Source organism: Stigmatopora nigra, chromosome 12, assembly GCF_051989575.1.
Source record: "Stigmatopora nigra isolate UIUO_SnigA chromosome 12, RoL_Snig_1.1, whole genome shotgun sequence".
NCBI classification, from domain to species: domain Eukaryota; kingdom Metazoa; phylum Chordata; class Actinopteri; order Syngnathiformes; family Syngnathidae; genus Stigmatopora; species Stigmatopora nigra.
The window spans coordinates 12677166-12696084 of NC_135519.1; the positions used below are offsets into that span (position 1 = coordinate 12677166).

The 18919-nt window shown below is 38.0% G+C and overlaps 1 long non-coding RNA gene across 2 annotated transcripts; it reads right to left on the reverse strand.

Moving 5' to 3' along the window:
- Nucleotides 1-18604, reverse strand: LOC144205701 (uncharacterized). Of its 2 annotated transcripts, none has more exons than XR_013328172.1 (6): nt 18440-18604; nt 18230-18323; nt 17358-17447; nt 17056-17266; nt 4579-4702; nt 1-74 (listed from the first exon to the last, which is right to left on the reverse strand). It is a non-coding gene; the product is annotated as an uncharacterized LOC144205701 (long non-coding RNA). The 2 variants fall into 2 exon arrangements; XR_013328173.1 differs by having other exon boundaries at nt 18412-18581.
- Between the last annotated feature and the right edge of the window lie 315 nt (nt 18605-18919).

Sequence of the window (18919 nt, forward strand, 5' to 3'; positions counted from 1 at the left end):
TTTTCGAGTCGGGGTTTTCTTTAAAGGTGCAGACACGGTTTTTGATCAATTCCCAGGAGAAAACAGCTTGTTCACTAATTTGAAAAACAACAGAATTACATTTTTTTCATGAGAAATATTGAAGAAAAACATCAACAATAACAATACTTTCCCCTAAAATTAGAAAAACAACAAAATTACATTTTTCAATGAGAAATATTGAACAAAACATCAACAATACCAATACTTTCCCCTAAAATTAGAAAAAAATTTAAAAAATCATATTTTCAAAATGAGAAATATTGAAAAAAACAAAAAAAACCATAGCATATAATTCATAAAACTCCTGACTTTTAACATAAAGTCCCCAAAAAAATCAATCTAACCATAAAAGAATAAATTACCATCTCATAATAACTTAATAGCACCTAATTGCTAGTAATCCCAAGCCCCCCAATATCTATTTATTTCAAATAAAGCGAGCAGGTGGGCTTTCCTGCTCGGAGGCAGTTAAAAAGCGGGATGTCGGACAGATTGGCAAATGGCCACGCGTTTATGCACGCGTCCGTGCGCCGGCATTTGCTATCGGGCCTCCAGACAGTGCTGTCATTTGCCCCCCTGCCAATCAAAGGCCATGGAGAATGCCAGTCCCTCAGAGGACAGCCTTGGTGAGCAGCTCACCTGTCAGCCATCGTGTCCTCCTCTCATACTAGCATACTGCTTTCATTAGCTATCAAATTGCCGTGTCGGATATTGTGAAGGTGAATATGGCAGGAATTTAATCCTCTGTAAAATCCAATCAGATCCACAAATCGCTGAGTAATTTAGATTGCTACTGATTGGTGGATCAGGGCTGATTATTGATTCAGAAAAGCTAAATATTTTGAATTTGTAGCAAAATTAAAGGCGTTGTTTAAGGCTGTCTGTTTGAAAGTTGTCAAAGTGGCGGCCCGGGGGCTAAATCTGGCCCGACGCATCATTTTGTGTGGCCCGGGAAAGTCAATGATGAGTGCAGATTTTTTGTTTTAGGATCAAATTAAAATGAAGAGTATAGATGTATATTATATTTCCTGATTTCCCCCTTTTAAATCAATAATTGTCATTTTTTAATCAATTTTTTCTGTGTTTTTAGTTAAAAAATCATGTTGTAAAATTGAAAAATATATTTTAAAAAAAGCTAAAATAAACATTGTTTTAGATCTATAAAAAACTGAATATTCAGGGATTTTAATCCAGTTCTTTTAATCCATTTATCAAAAAAAAATCGAAATATTATATCAAAAATGGTCCGGGTCTGACACCCTTGGTTTAAAAAAAAACTACTAAGAGATTTTATCACTAGAATTCATCAGTTTTCTCAGTTGGTCCACCCACAAAGCAAATCTGTCAGCTTCTCATCAAACATGTTATGCTACAAATTCATAACGATACCTCTGGGTGCAAAGTTTTTTTGTTATAGGATCAATCACCCAGATCAGACATCACCTGAAAGAGTTCACTCACATCTGATATGCAATTACTTTTAGAAAAGTTGGACAAAGTACACGCAGGTGCTTTTAGGAAAGAGTTCAGCGCATTTATCATGGTTGAGGTCGAAGGAAAGCCGCTAGAGGATAATGGCTTTTTCAAACTATTGACACGCTGGTAATGAAGTGTCTATAGGTTAAGCAGCTATAGGTTAATGGAAGCACATCAACGAATCTCAGCAGCCGTTGGAGGTGGATGTACCCGTCTACATGCCAACAAGGCGACCCTTCTCACCCCCTTTCAACTTATAGGGAATAGCGGGTGATAGATATATTGACGCCAATACACATTTAAATTCAGCAGGGTTAGAAGTTGTTGGAAAACGGCTTGATTTTTACAAGAAAACTGTATTGTTTGGTGTTCGGTTTTACGACGTACAATAATAATAACCGTATTTTCACAACTATAAGGCGCACTTAAAAGTCTTACATTTTCTCCAAAATAGACAGGGCGCCTTACAATGTGGTGCGCCTTATATATGGAAAAAAAAACATTAAAATGTGTCATTCATTGAGGGTGAGCCTTATAATGCAGTGAGCCTTGTAATGCAGTGAGCCTTATAATGCAGTGAGCCTTGTAATGCAGTGAGCCTTATAATGCAGTGCGTCTTATAGTGCAGTGCGCCTTATATGGCAGTGCGTCTTATATTTGTGAAAATACAGTAGGTAGAAAAACTGAACATTTGTTTGATAGCTGATGAGAAAATCTGCAAAAAGTTAGTTAGTACAACAAGTGTCCTTAGCAACTCGTCCTGTTGAAGAAAACAATTGCAAGGAAAAGCCTTGGGGGGCGCCGTTGAGAAAAAAAAAAAAACAATTGTATCCATCACAATTGCATTGCTGATTCTGGCACAGATTAGCATAGCCTGTAAAGAATTGCGGATATCACTAAAACAGGCTATACTAATTAAAGCCAGAATCATCAATCAGAGATCTTCGTCACTTTTGGTTTGAAGCTGAAGTTGGAAAATCAGAGATTAGGGTCAAGATATAAAAAAATACAGAACTGGTTAAAAGAAAAGCTCATTTCGGAACTAAAATGTGACGAAATGCAATCATTCCATTTCACAGAATCCCTGTTACGAGTTTCCCGAAGGATTTAGGGAGGGGAACACTGATTTTCCGGCATCGGATACGCCGGTAAATCCGCCTTCCCTGGTGACATAAATGCGTTATGGCGCAGATGCCACGTCAGAATCGCATGGCGTGTAAAGCCCTATACAAATACAGCTTTATCTAGACACTATGCGTATAGTAACGGATGGTCTAACTCGGTCGGGAGGGACTGTAAAGACTAAAAACATTTGAAGGGAGCTGCAGTTGGTGGTAAATTGACTTTTTCTTTCTATTCAGGATTTGATTCAGTCTTGCAATAGTTGCCGTTTCGAGGATCTCATTTTTTTTTAGATCGAGCGGCGGTCAGAGAATTGAAAGAGAGCTGAGCAATAGTGATAAGGTTGATGACTTGGCCTGTGACTCATTTGACGTTGCTTCTGTTTGCTTCACTTTGCTCTCGGGAGATTTTCACAATAAAATATTCCCAGGCTACAGTTGTTCATGAGACAAAGCTATCAACAATGCATTTCCACCGAGGACCAATCTAATCTCCCTCACTAATTAACATTACCTGGCTTCAATTTAAACCGACTCTTGACTTTTCAAAAGTAAATCCAAGCCCTCCATCCGACCCTAAAAACATGGCCGTCAAATCAATTTTCTCAGGTGTCCATTGCCCGAGACAAGTCATTACACAGGACGAAATGAAGTGACACAAACAGTTTATCGGCGTCTTCTCGCTTTGGCCCACCCAGACGCTCTTGTCGTAGTGAGCTCCCTCCAAAACGAAGTACCCGCTGACTGAATTGTATCCAACGCTTCACTGCTTGTAAAGCACAACTCGCGCGCCAAAACACGCTAGGCGACAAATTGCAAACTGGCGGAGGTTCGATCAAGCTCGAGGCAATTCCACTCAACTCCCTTCAGTTCAGAATCCGCCTTTCCCGGCCATTAATGAGAATAATGCCTTGATTTTTTTTATTGAAAATGGAGCATAACTTGATTTCCTGATGCCGGAATAAACTTTTCAGTCCATAAGATTTATTGATAGGCAATAAAAACGATTGTTTCTTTTTTTAGGTGTGCAGGTTTAAAGTCCTTGAAATGAGTAATAAAGATGCTTTTAAAAATGGATTTTTTGGGGAAAACTGAGGCTTCATGTTTAGATTTTTTGAGGCATTAAAGCTCCCAAGTGGCGTATTTTTTCTTTCCATGCCGCACGATTGACTATGGCACGATTTTACAAGCGACCTACACTTGAAAAATGGAATTTATGGTCAATTTACACACCTCGGCTATTAGTCGTTGGGGGAAGCCCTGCCGAGTCAGCACTACAGTGAGGTTGTTTATCTTCTGAGACATTTATTGTATTGTAAAAGTTGGGAAAAAAATGAACCTACCTACTGTTTTTTTTGCTTTGGTAAATGTAGATGAATTTTGACAATGAGCCTTGTTTGTAAACAAAATATCAAGAAAAAATATGTACTAAATAAACAGATTAATCCTTAATTCGCTGTCATTAATGTCCAATCCAGTCAGTTTTTTGATCATTTCAAATTGTGTACTTTTGTACAGATTTTTTTAAAGAAAGTTCTTATAAAATCGATCACGTTTTAGCCATTTTGGATCGTCTCAGTCACTGGTAGCAGACAAAAAGTTCATCATCGACTGCTAATGTCATGCTTTAAGCATTTTCACTATATAAATATAGCGTGTCAGCAAGCAATGTACCTAGACAGTCAAATGGACAGCATATCTTATGCCCTTAATGACGGCCATCTTGGTTCATCTTGGATTAGGTTTCGGCTACTCCAACCTCCCTCAAAATCCTCATTAAATGATGGAATTAAGTTCCATTTTATCATGTCCCTTATCATATTACACCCATTATTTTGCAGCATTATTTGGCCAAAACACATTAAACACAATCATTCAGTTGGAGAAAAAAATGTTTTAAAATGTTGACTTGGCTCTTACACACAAATGTTGTCATTTGAACTGAAAAGGCTCAACTTACCAAACAGTTTTGGGGAGGCGAAGTATCTAGAGGTCACCTTTTAGCCGGATGCCTTTCCGCGTGGCAATTGTCCATTGCGGGGGTGCTATAACGACCCTTGCAACGTCTCATCACGTCTATGTGGCTGTAAGAGAGTGAAAAAAAACATGAATTGTGACTAAATTTGGATGTGAAAAACCAACTAAAAAGTCATGGCCCGAACTTAGCACAATGTCCCGAGTACACGGTACATATACGTCACTCCCAAATGTCTCCGTTTACGCCCAAGCGCCACTTTCTTTATTTGTGCAACGTGATTTAATCAAGGTTGTTCTTGACCAGAGTAACGAGCGCTCCGGGCTGGAGAATATGTGTCGAAGGGAAGAATGGCATGTCTTTATGCTTCGTGAAGTCTTCAGGCCTTATATAGTCGTAGTCTAGTGTTGCACTCTGCAGAATGGAGCCAATCGGGGGTGCCGTGGTGGTGCTGGTGTGGGGGAACTGGGACAATAACGGAAGCGAGTCCAAAGACAGCTCATTAGGCTCAAGACTTCCAAGCACAAAGAGACAAGATAATAGAGTGTTGCAGAATAAGGATAGGCACTTTGGGGAAGTTCCAATTATCAGGACGGATTTATGTATGGGAGAAAAATATGTATAGGAAAAAAATAATAACAATGGCGTCTGATAACAATCAAGGGGAGCAAATCATCCGCAGGTCAGCCCAACAAGTGAGCACAAGCATCTCATTCTCAAACTACAAATCGAGTCACTAAAGGTCAACCAGGCAAACGTTCCTTTTCTGATTGGAGGGACGTTGACATTTATCATTTTGGCACCCAACCGTGTTTAATTATTCCGACAGAGTTTTCTAATTCATGCTTGGTCCACAAAGCTTTTAATAGCAAGTTGGAGTTTTCACACTTTTGGTTGGACTATAGTAGGACCATATTTAATTTCCTGGAATAGCAGGTTATGGCAATTATCTTGGAAGGGATTAAGTTCGAGTCCAGTTGCTCTTGACCGGACGTTCGAAGTACTGTTTAATATCTAAGTACTGTTTACTATCTAAGTACTGTTTAATATCTAAGTACTGTTAAATATCTAAGTACTGATTACTATCTAAGTACTGTTTAATATCTAAGTACTGTTAAATATCTAAGTACTGTTAAATATCTAAGTACTGTTTAATATCTAAATACTGTTTAATATCTAAGTACTGTTTAATATCTAAGTACTGTTTAATATCCAAGTACTGCTTAATATCTAAGTACTGTTTAATATCTAAGTACTGTCTAAGTATTGTTTAATATCTAAGTACTGGTAAATATCTAATTACTGTTAAATATCTAAGTACTGTTTAATATTTAACTACTCTTTAATATCGAAGTACTGTTTACTATCTAAGTACTGCTTAATAAATAAGTACTGTTTAATATCTAAGTACTATTGAAACCAGCTCTCAAAATTATATTCTTGAGAGAGTTTAATATCTAAATATCTACTGTATTCACCAATCCCACAATTCATTCCAAGAGTTTTTTGGTCTTAAATTGACCTCTAGTTCAATACAATCATCTCATCTACACAAACCAAACACGATCCCGAATGAACGAATGAATGCTTTGCTCGCTTCAAGGCCACGTTTCATTACTTTCATTTTGCATCAGAAACATTCATTAACACACTCCACTCATGCATGTTTATGGCATTAATGTCAATTGAGCTGTGTCAGGTATGACTTTCTTTACACAGTTTGCCATCCCTAAAAAAAAATAACTCCACAGCAAAATGTTACATCTTTTCTGTCTACGATGCCATTTTACAGCGTATATATTGTCATAAATCGGCTTCTCCCACAGTGTCGGGCCATGAATTTAAAGAAGTGCTGATAGCATTGATAGCAATCATCCTTGAAGCGACACACGCGGAGGCAATAAATGGCTCGTTAAGTTGCGGAATACCTGCTGTCCTCACGTTACGTCTACGCAATGACCAGCAAAGAGTATAAAAATGGCAGCCATCATAGCAAATGACTCACAGCCTCTCGTAATGAGTGAAAAGTAAATGTACACAAAACCTAATGAGGTGAAAGGAGCAGTCAGAACTTCAACAGTCAAGATGAGTACTCACCAGATTTTGAAGTACCGTATTTTCACGACTATAAGGAGCATTTAAAAGTCTTAAATTTTCTACAAAATGCACAGAGCGCCTTATAATCCAGTGCGCCTTATATATGGAAACAAATTAAAATGTGTCATTCATTAAGGGTGCGCCTTATAATGCAGTGCGCCTTAAAATGTGGTGCGCCGTATAGTCGTGAAAATACGGTATTTATTGGCACATCTGTGATTTAAAAGGTGATTTTAACAAAACGAAAACAAAAAATTACACATTTCTTGTACAGCGCCATCATAAGGTTGTAAATAAATAGTTTAAACAATTATTGTATATAAATAAACTTATGTAATGTGGGTCACCCAATAAGACAAGTTTTTTGCTGCCATTAAGTGTCAAATTGAACAACTTTGCGAACCAGGTTTGCATTTCTTCTCGACAAAAGATGTACGCCACAAGAAATAGGATATGTCGTGTCCAATAATATTTTATCCTCAGGCCTTTTAAAACACTTGTTTAAAAATGGGTGAAAAAAATGATATCATCTCCATTGAAAAAAACATTTTTTTGACAGCATATGTAATACTAATCTTATTCTAGTTAACATTTTTTGAAAAGTAGCGAGGCTAAAATAAGTAAACAGTTAAAAAATCAATATGAAATAGTATCTTAAATTTCCATGCAGCCTGACATGCCCTTCCCCCCCCCCCCCCAAAAAAATTGTTTTTGTTTGGCTTTCCCGCTGAAGTCTGACCTTTCTCATACGAGGGGACGTCAAGTGCCGTAATATGACACTCGGGGTGATACAAAACCAGCATGTCACGTTGTTTTGTCGCATTATTATCCCTTATCCCTATGTATATAATATCCTACTATTACCCGTATTACAATAAAAGCTTGGGTGGAAGATACAAACGACATGAAAATATTTTTCAAAATAAATAGGATGAAACATTGCAATTCTGCAAAGAACCAGCAACCGGTTTAGGGATTTATTTCTCTTTTCTAACTTGCAGTTCTAAATGAGGACACTTTTGAATCCTCCACTTGTGTCGGCGACTTTTTCCCAACATGGAAAGGCAAAAAAGCAAAGCCCAAACTGACGGAAAAACCTCTAATTGATGCCCTGAAAACTGACGAATCGCACCACACGGAAAACAAGCATATTCCATTAAAGAAACAAGCAGCCTGTAATTTTTTTTAAAGGATGGGATGCTTTCAGACAATTTCTCGCCGCACATAGCGGGACTAAAAAAAAAAAAAAGCCCTTTTGGGATTGGCACACGTCTGCAAACCTCTTAATCTCCCGTGTCCACAGATCACCGGCGGGCTACAAAGGCAGTGGAGCGTCACAGATCGCAATCGTGCTTCTCCGGCTTCTATTTTAGGGCGGATCATGTTTTACGCTCCCAAATGTTACATCACGCCCTCCCCCCTCTTTCTCTTTACTGCAACCTTTTTGCGTTATTCTGCCTTTTGTCGCCCGGAAAAAAGGGTGTCTTGATTATTCAACATGGGAGCATCTGAGGCTAAAAAAAAAGAAATCAAGTCATTTGAGATTAGGGATGGGCGGAGGAATGAACTCTTATTTATCGGGCTTTAAAAAATGGAGTTGATTTGCAAACGTCCGGGCAACCAAACATCCAGGCGACCAAACATCCAGGCAACCAAACGTCTGGGTGACCAAACGTCCAGACAACCAAACGTCCAGACAACCAAACGTCCGGGCGACCAAACGTCCAGACAACCAAACGTCCGGGCGACCAAACGTCCGAGTACCCTAATTAAGGATGTTACCTGCCTAGTTAGCTAGATTGGCCCAAGCCGACCACTGGGGAGGAGACCCTAGTGAGGATAAGAGGTTCAGAAAATGAATGAATGAAAAAAATAGTTGGGTCTTTAATTATAAAGACAGTAGAATTCAGTCAATGCAATCAAGTAAATACTTAATAAATGATTCTTTGTTATGCTATGCAAAATTGGTTGTAGTATGAATATAAACAACCAAATAAGGTCAACAAGTTTTGGATTGTAGAGTTTGAAGATACACTTTGGTATTTCAAATGCTATTGCAAGGACACTTTGTTTACATCTCCTAAAGTTATTCAGCAAAGCATTAATTAACGGTTAACCATCGATTATTAAATCAATAAACACAGCCTTAATTGTAATCCTGAACTCATTTCATTGTCTGGAATTTGTGTGACTTCACAAAACAGCCAAGTTAGTTTCTCTCCAGGCAATATGGCGCCCAGTGTTCGTCTAACTGAGCACAGATCGATGGATGAAGTAAATGTTTGCAGGAAACGCAAAAGCAAACACACTTGCCTGGCCTCCACATTTTTTTCATTTTTCTTGACGAGGATTGAAAGCAAATCAAGTTGAAATGAGCGTAAGTGTCGCACTCCATCAATTAAAAAGAAAACAAGAACAATTGTTGGAATGGAGGAACAAGAACAAGAGCCCACCAGTGCGCTGGGGGAATTTGCAAAGATATTCCAGCCCTCTGAATTACGAGCAAGTAAGACATGCAGACCTCCAAAGAATGCTGAAGTAACACTATGCTTAAATCAAAGGACATTTGGGCTCCCGTGGGTTACACGACAATTGCAGCTGCTCTTCTTTGTGGGATTTTATGATACAACAAACGAGGTACAAAAAGAGAACCAGGCTTGTATTCAAAGTGTGATTATATTAGGATTTGACTTGTCAACGTTATAATGGGGACGCTAGGATAACAAAGTTATGTAACCAAGCGGGGGACTGTTTACGGCACAGGTGTCAAAGTGGTGGCCCCGGGGGCTAAATATGGCCCGTCGGATCTTTTTGTGTGGCCCGGGAAAGTAAATTATGAGTGTTGACTTTCTGTTTTAGGATCAAATTAAAATGAAGAGTATAGATGTATATTAATTTTCCTAATTTTCTCCCTTTTAAATCAATAATTGTAATTTTTAATCATTTTTTATGTGTTTTTAGTTAAAAAATCATTTTGTAAAATCTAAAAATGTATAAAAATAAACATCGTTTTAGATCTATAAAGAACTGAATAACCAGGGCCTTTAATACAGTTCTTTTAATCCATTTATTAAAAAAAAAAAATCTAAATATTCTATCAAAAATGTTCCGGCCCACATGAAATCAAGTTGACATTAAAGCGGCCCACGAACCGACCCTTGACACCCTTTTTTTTACCTCAACTCAGTTGGAGATGGGGTGTCACTTGGCTGGGAAAAAAATAACAAAAGCGAATAAAAATGGAAGCTACTGGTTGAGGCGATTTGGAGGTATGATGATCCCTCAGAGAGCATTTCCTGTTTGAGGTCAAGGGACTCCAAATAAACAGCTGCGCCTAAAACGTCCATCCACACACTTTGTTCTGACGGAAAAAGTCGATAAGAACACACTGGCTCCCTGCAGGCTTCGTCTTTCAAAAAGGTGTTTGAACAAGTCGGGCAATGGGACAAATGTTCAAACACTTTAAAAGAGAGAGTGTCGCCAAAAATTTTCTTTTTTTTATCAGCTTTACCAACTAAAATAACACGATTTAATGGATACTTCCTTTGGCAAAAACTAACATCAGTTAAGAAGCCTTTTAAACATCAATATCGAAAATATACTAAGCATTTTCTAATCTCAGGTTTGTATAAGAATGTCTTTCTTAAGAAAAAAAGCATTAAAAATGGGTTATTCCATAAAGAAACTGAAGTAAAAATGAATTTTTCTTAGCAAAATGTCCACCAAGCAATTCCCACCAACGCCCAATGAGAGAAGCTGAATAAAGAATGAGAAAAGTAGCTGGGCGGGAATTAAAAAGGAAGTTAAACATTGCCTTGTGGACAGTGTAAATAACCTTTGCCACATCCTGATTATGATCTATGATAGCAAAGGCTCTCAAATCCACCTCTATTAAAAAAGCCAGCAGGCAAATAAGAATTCTTTCAAAAATGTCTGACAGTGAAGTGGATGTGTTTATTGACTATTGAGGGAGGTCACCTTATGTGCTTTAAAATGTACACAACAAAGTCAACTTCACATGATAATGACTGACTTTCCCAATCATTCTCAGTGGGATTAAATGTCAAACTGGGATAGGATGGGATTAAGGAGGAAAAATGATAAAAACAAAGTCAACACTAATCTGATCCCATCTCCTTTTCCACTCTTTGAGGGTTTAAGGGGCTTATTGGGTCATGTTAAGGAGTTAAAATAACAAACTGCAAAAAAAAAGACTTCTACTGTATTTTGGTTAATATTGGGGGATCCCTGCAATCTCATTGGTCGCCAGATTACCTTGCACTAAAAATAACAGAAGATGATCTCCTTTAAATGCCTTAAAAACACTCGTCTATCATTACAACATTCAAATATAGAATCGAAACAAGCATGGCGGATTCTTTTCAACCACATCTCTATTCAACCGTGAAGGATTCATCATTGTAGAGTGAACAGCTTCTCTTAAAAGTAATCAAAGTCGCCATGACACATACTTAAGACGTTTCATTTCCTTTGCAATGTTACACTCATTTATTTTCCGACCATAGACTCTTCGCCTCGAGGTATTATTCGCCATTCCCCTTCAAGTTATACGACGACATCACCATGTCCATCAGCGTCAAGAACGGAGACAAACGGATACATGACGGCTACATTCGTTTAGAACTGTGACTTAGCTGTGTAAGGCTCTATTGCGAGTTTTTTTGTGTGTTGGACTGACCATTCAGGTAAAGTTTTCTGTCACTCACGCAAGCCGTAATGAAACGCAGGTGCAGGATTGGAGAAGCCATCAGTCACTTTTTGTCGTCGCCTAAAGCCAAGCAGCTGTGTCGCCTGCCCGGCCGGCAGCTCGACACAGAATCTTGAAAATCTCATCTAAATGCTTACAAACGCAGTCATCACATCAATGTTACAAATCCTACACGCTAGCGTTTTGTCCAAACTGTCATTCGTCAGGAGATAAAGACTGTCATAGTAGAGTGACATCTTTACTTCCAATTTAATTGGACAACAAATCCATTTTTTATCTCCATCAACCTGACTTGGAACACCTTAAACATGTACCTTATATCCTTTTGTAACGTAATTCTTAGTATTCATAATCACACAGTCACAGCAAATTTAATAAAGTAAAGCAGCCGTACATATGCTAATATTTAAATAAATGCGTAGTACATGTAGCTTTAAGGGTTGCGTCTAATTCTGCCATCGCTTTCCCCAAACATGATGAAGTGCACCATAGCTCCATTGGCCCAGAACCATCATCTTTTTAAAAAATGAAGCCAAATGCAGGTGTAAATATCCCCCAAGGCACAAACATGAAGTAAAGCAAAACTCTAACAGCGATCTTATCAAACGCAATTTACCGTAACATAGAAAAAAAGTCAAAATGTCCACAAAAAAATTGCAAATGTACTTCTAGCCAATAATTTAAGCACAAAACGTACAAACAGAATGACTAAGCCACGCCCCATTATTAAAAGTTGGGCAAAAATGTTCACCATAATGCATATAAACAACAAACTTCATTTCCAGTAAATCCAAAAATCCCAATTATAACAAAAATCATCGAAAAGCCTGTCGTTATAAAACACACCATAAAAATTACAACAATAATAAAAGTCATAGAGTATGCGTGAAGGCCTAATCTACGATTTTAACCATTTCTATTTTGGGATTTAAATGATTTACACAAACAAATAGCACTAAAAATCTATTTGCAATAAAGAAATAAAATGCATGACTAATATAATAAATATTTATATCGCAGTAAATGAGAAATAAAAGTAGTTTCATTTCCATAAAATCAATGTCTGATGTAGTCTACTGCCTTATTGAATCATAAAAAACATCGCAAAATGAGCATAAAGTCAACTATATTGGATTATTGACAATGGCCGGTGGGTCATCATGACTTAATTCATTCCTTTTCTGGCAGACTCTGAGAACATTTGTTATTTACAAAATGAGCCTTATTTCTTATGGATTGATTCACCAAACGAAGACAGAACTCATACAAGAGAGAGAGAGAGAAAAAGCATGAATCAGAATTCCCGTGGAGATTTACAGATGACAGCAGAGAAAGACAGCGGCGTTCAAAGACCAACTATTTGAAGCTTTGTCGTGCATGTAGCGAGCATGGCGAGCGTGGCGTGTGCAGCCTTTGTATGGAAATTGCCGGGCCAGTGGCGGCCCTGCAGGCTTTCCAAACCATCAAATATGCAACCTTGGATTCATTTGCATGTTGTTTTTGTCACACGCCAAGTCCACACTAACACAAACAACTTTTGTGGCAATCTGAGTCCAATCTGCAAATTGAATATCTCCATATGCATGAAAAATTGTGAGTATTGAAACTGTCCATATTAAAAAGCCTAAAAAACAACAGTTTGGGAATGTCAAAGTGTGGTTGGAGGGCCTGATCCGGATCGCTATATCATATTGTGTGGGCCACTAAAGCAAACTTTTCAAAAATTTCCTGTTATTTTTTTTTTAATGTGAAAACAAATATTTTAAAATTTCCCCGCAAAAATAAAACAAAATATTTGAACAAACTGTGGTTGGGGGACCTGATCCGGACCGCTAAATCACATTGTAGGGGCCTTAAAAGCAAACATAAAAATTTTGTGTTATTTTTTTAAATGTTAAAACCAAAATTTTAAATCAAACTGAATATTTAAATTGTAAACCGGACTTAAATTCCAAGTATTGAACCCCTCATTTACATAAATTTTTCAATTGTACTACCATCTAAAAAATAATAATCTCTGTTATTTCCTAAAGAAAAATCACCTGCTCACCCATTTTATTCTAAAACCAAAGCCACATAGAAATACAATTTTTCCACCAAAGAACTATGTTAATATCAGTAGAGGAGCTCTTTAGTCTTTCCATAGCGATATGAACTAAAAAACCACTTCAAAATCATTTTGATAAATGAATAAACAGTCAAAAAACCCTATTGCAAACCTATAACTTCATAAATCACCATCTATTATACTTTGCCAAGCCCTGATCTTTGCACCAGAACACACATCGTTTTTATCTGATGTACTGCATGCACTACTGTGTACTGAACATACACAATATACTAAGACAAACACAAAGCGGCGCTACTAACAGTTCTACAGCGAGCACCTTATTGCTTGGACGGCTAGATAAAGGTTAGTCATGTCCAGTATCAGAGTGCTTCGCATCATTAGTTTACAAAATGCTGTCAGTTATATACTAGCCTCGTGACGACAGTTAGAAATGATGATGTCGATAAAAGGATGTTTGTATTACAAATGATCTAATACACCATCTGTGCAGTAACTAAATAAATGGCCTTCAAATTTATAATAACTGGACATTTTATTGCTGGTGTCCATTACCATTTTGGCGTCCATCAAATTATCAATATTCATCCAAAACTCCCAGTGGAAGCGAATTGGACGTCTGGTACTGTCAAAGGAGTTTGGGCGAAAGGTAAATTACACCTTTGACTGGTCGCCAGTTGTCTAAAGACACACATATAGTGATAAGCAACTATTCCCACATGGGAATAAACCCCAAACTTACTTTTAGCTGCAAAAAATGATTTGAAATAAATGTGTTTTTGTGCATAATCGTCTTAAAATGTCTTGAAAATTGGATAGTTGTACTTAAATTGGGAGAAATAGACAATTTTTCAGAGGTATCATCAGATTGACAAAATCAGCTGACCCGGATTCAACTCTCATCTTAAAAAAAATCCAATCGGAACAACATTAATCCACATACAACATTTCGGGATCAAAAATTCAAAGTAAGAGCAAGTACTTATCTCAAATTGCTAATACTTAGTACACAAAATCCTATGTTTCAGCCATTTGTAACAACAATTTATCCCCCATTTCTACTCAAGATAAACAACAAAACCTGAGCCTCCCATCTCAACCTTCACTAAAAACCCTCATTAACGTAGCTCATCCGACATTTAAAAGGACGGCCAACATTGATTTGGGCTATTGTTTTAATTATGGAAGCCATATAGGCCTTGTGCTTGCTCGCCGTCTAAAGATAGCCGAAGCAGCTCGCTCCATGGCGGTCTGCGAGGCTGTGAAAGTGGATTACGCGGGCTTTAACATCAAGACGAGCTCTAATGAAACCCAATGGGGGATGTCAGCCCGTCTGTTTGACCAGCTGACTCCTGTAAAATAGCAATCAGTGGCTCCTACGGCTCTAGACGGGGGGAAAGTGCTCTATTGGTGCCAGGCGGTGCCCGGGTGGCCTTAATGGCTGGAGGAGAGTATTGGAGTATTGTGATATTGTTGTTTGGTTGGCACTCATAGAAGATGATAGTTAAATAACCCTGCTTATACTGTCAAACTGTCGTCGAATCATGGCAGCTCCTAAAAAATCCATCGCCGGTAATTAGCTTTTGGTCTAGCAATTTGTGAGTGTTAAATCAGTAGGGAATTTCACCTACAGGGTCATTATCGCACTAAGTGTATCGGCACTTCATTTGAATACGATTAAAAATTGTTCCGGGACAAAGTGGGTAAAGTATGGTGATGAAAAAAGGAGGAGTTTCATTTGGTCTGTTGACAAAATTTGGAGAGCAATTTTAGGTTATTTTTGGAGATCGGTTTAGTCAAGGGAGAGACTCTGGCACCCTGGAAATGAAAATGAATGGATTTGTGCATTAAGGGTGTTTAATACGTTTTTTTTGTTTCAAAAAGGAATATTTAAAGGTACTGGATTGTGAATTTAAGGTTTTAAGGGCGAGGTTAACTCAATATTTGTTGCACTAGCTGTTTTTGATCAATATACCGTATTTTCAGGACTATAAGGCGCACTTAAAAGTCTTAAATTTTCTCCAAAATAGACCAATAATCCATTGTGCTTAATATATGGAAAAAAATTGTGTCATTCATTGAGGGTGCGCCTTATAATTCAGTGAGATTTATATATGAAAAAAATGTGTCATTCATTGACAGTGCGCCTTAAAATGTGGTGCGCCTTATAGTCCTGAAAATACAGTATATATTTATATATATTAATTAAACTCCTGCAAATCCTACCACACCTTTTTGCAACCACAATTAACCATTAAAATCTTCCATATATCAACCCAACAATCTAATTTCCATGTGAACGCAAGAAGTGAAGTCAGTCCTGTTTCAATCTATTTCCATTACTACCAAGTGACAAACTGTACAGCAATAGACAAAATGATCTTCCACTAGATGGCAGAACGTGCAATTAAACCCCCGACATCCAAATGTTACCAGACAATAACAACAACAGGGGAAAATACATTTTGTGACTAAATCGATAGCATCACAATTTTGTCAGCGTGTATATGTACTTTGGTGACATTTGACTAGTGGCGTGCGTAAGTCAGGAAATATTCTCTCTGCTCTCTCACTAAGAGGCTGCATTTGGTCGGAGGGGAAAGTCATAATGAAGATCAATACAGAGGAGTAGGAAAGCTGAACATGAGAAGCATCTATCATGCCCGGAACACCCTGTTTGTCTCCTCCTTGTCCTTCCAAGCATAGTCTCTTGCGCCAAAGTCCAAATAAACACATTCCCGCATTGCCTCCAAAAGACCACAGCAACACACACACACGTATCATTTCCCACACTTACACACACATATTTATATAGTTCTACCAACACAACAGCAGATCATTTATGTCTCACAGCCATTTTTTTCAATAAGATCACTGAATTAAATGTTCAAACTTTGGTTAAACATATTTTTTTTATAATTCACTGCAGTATGTTCAATGTATTTAACAAATCGATCAAATACTGCATTTTCCTTCATTCTCAGTCATATCACTTATTGTCACAAGAGCTTGGGGGGTGCTGGAGCCGATCCCAGTTAAGTATGGGAGGGAGATAGAAGGTATTCACCCTGAACTAGTTGGCAGCCAACTTTAGACCCGGATTATTATTCAGATCGTTTTTTATCCAGTCATTCATTAGCTGTAATTAATCCTTACAAGGCTATCAGGGGTGCTGGAGCCTATTCCAGCCAACTGTGAGCAGTAGGCAGGGGGACACCCCGAATTGATTGCCAGCCAATCACAGGACAGAGAGACAAACGACCATTCACGCTCATACTAGAGACAATTTTAGACTATTTTTTGCAACAAAAAAAAGGTATTAATACCACATTATACATTATGACAAAATGAAGTGACCTTCCCATTTCCACCCAAATTATTTCTAACCCTTTTCCTAATAGGGCCATTTGCCATTACAATAAATCATAATAAACCCTAAAGATCAAGTTTTTGACAATACTTGGACCCCCACAACCCCAAAAATATAGAATAATAATAACACTAATCAGCATTAAATATTATCTTTCCAACTTCATTGCACATTACCCAACTTTTTCCATCCACTTACCTTTCTGAGCATAGGCTGACCCGCAGAAAATGGATGAGGAGCGGGAGGACAATCCAAAAAGAAAGGGATCCGCAGTCCAAGTCCGATACCGATGAGGATGAGGAAGGAAGGAGGGAGGGAGGAAGAGAGGAAGGGAGGACGCCTTCTGCCGAATCCGTCGGCCGCACGTTTGGAGGCGGGCGGCGAGGAGGAGCGCGCACGCCTGCCTACCCTGCGGAGAAGAGAGACGGGGAGACGGGAGGGCTTCAAAAGACGCACGCGGAGAGGGCGCGTCGGTATTGGACGGCGAGACGGTGACGTACCGCCAGGTGACTCCTACGCTTGATAAATAGTCTCGTCCCTCCGTGGCGATCCGTCGACATGGGTTTTAAAAAGGCGAGCCTCCAAATGTCCTTTAGGGGAAAGTAAGAGAGAGGTGTGTGTTGTTATTTGAGTGTTGGCGGGGAATAAGGGAGGAGGACTGTTGACCTCATTTGAACTCATAACTTTTTCACAAAAAGGCAGTGATTTTTTTTGTCCTATCTTTGTATCACTTGTACTTTATAGTTGTTGTTGTTTTTTTAATTTTGTTTTAGAAATTTAGATCCATTTAATTATAACCAGAAATGCAAATTAAGATGTGGTTTAAGTAAAAGTCCAAAATATTATTATTTTTTTCTAAGATTCTAATTAATTGATGAATTTGTCATTTCAGAATAAAACATCAGGTTTTTTTTTAGGTTTTACAAGTATTTTTCATGCAATTTATGACTGAATTTATACTAACATTATTAGTTTATTATCTATAAACAAACTATCAAATTAAAGTGTTTCTATCATGTAAAATTCAAATATTGAATTAAATCCATTCACAGCCATTAAAAACTATAAAAACATCCCACAAAATTAAACTAGGAACACTGGTGAAAGTCATCTACAAAAGGGCGACCAATCATTTTCTGACCAATTATCCTAAATCCAAATATACACAATCAAAAATTGAAAACTCCTACCCTTAATTGTTCAAATCCATCCAAATTAACGAGTATTTTCCCCAAAAAACAAAGAAATAATCAATGTTTTGTGTTCGCAAAGTGTTTTGACAGGCAATATAATTTGTGTGTTTGAGCATATTTCTCCTAAACAAATACGACATGATGGCTAATCCTAGCAAGAATGCGTATAAGCCAATTACAGTTAGTTCTCTCTCGCGGGGACTTTGGGAATGGAGACTCCACAGCTTCCTGTTCAGCTTGACTGCACACTTTCCTCTGGCACACGCAATTCCCCTGAAAACACACACAGACTTATCACAGGCACGCATGAATGGGGCATCATTCTCACGCTCCGTTATGGCCGCGTCTTTCTCGGACATACGTGTTTACGGGATTGCATAAGACGGCACCTGCTGGGTGAGAAAGAGGTCAAAGAGACCTGGCCGGGTTGGTTGGTCCATGCTGTCCACGTCAATGGCGTTCAGGACCAATGTAGTAGAAAATGTGTTGGCAACAGGTCTGCCTGGAGTCTTGGTGCTCGGACGCTTGGTCGCCGGTTAAAATGGTGACAGAGAGTAAGTACTGTTGAAACCAGATCTCAAAATTATATTCATGAGAGAGAGTTTAATATCTAAGAGAGAGAGTTTAATATCTAAGTACTGTTTAATATCTAAAAACTGTTGAAAACAGTAGATATTTAGATATTAAACTCTCTCATGAATATAAATTTGAGAGCTGGTTTCAACAGTACTTAGATATTAAACAGTACTTAGATATTAAACTCTCTCTCTTAGATATTAAACAGTACTTAGATATTAAACAGTATACTTAGATATTAAACAGTATACTTAGGTATTAAACAGTGTACTTAGATATGAAACAGTACTTAG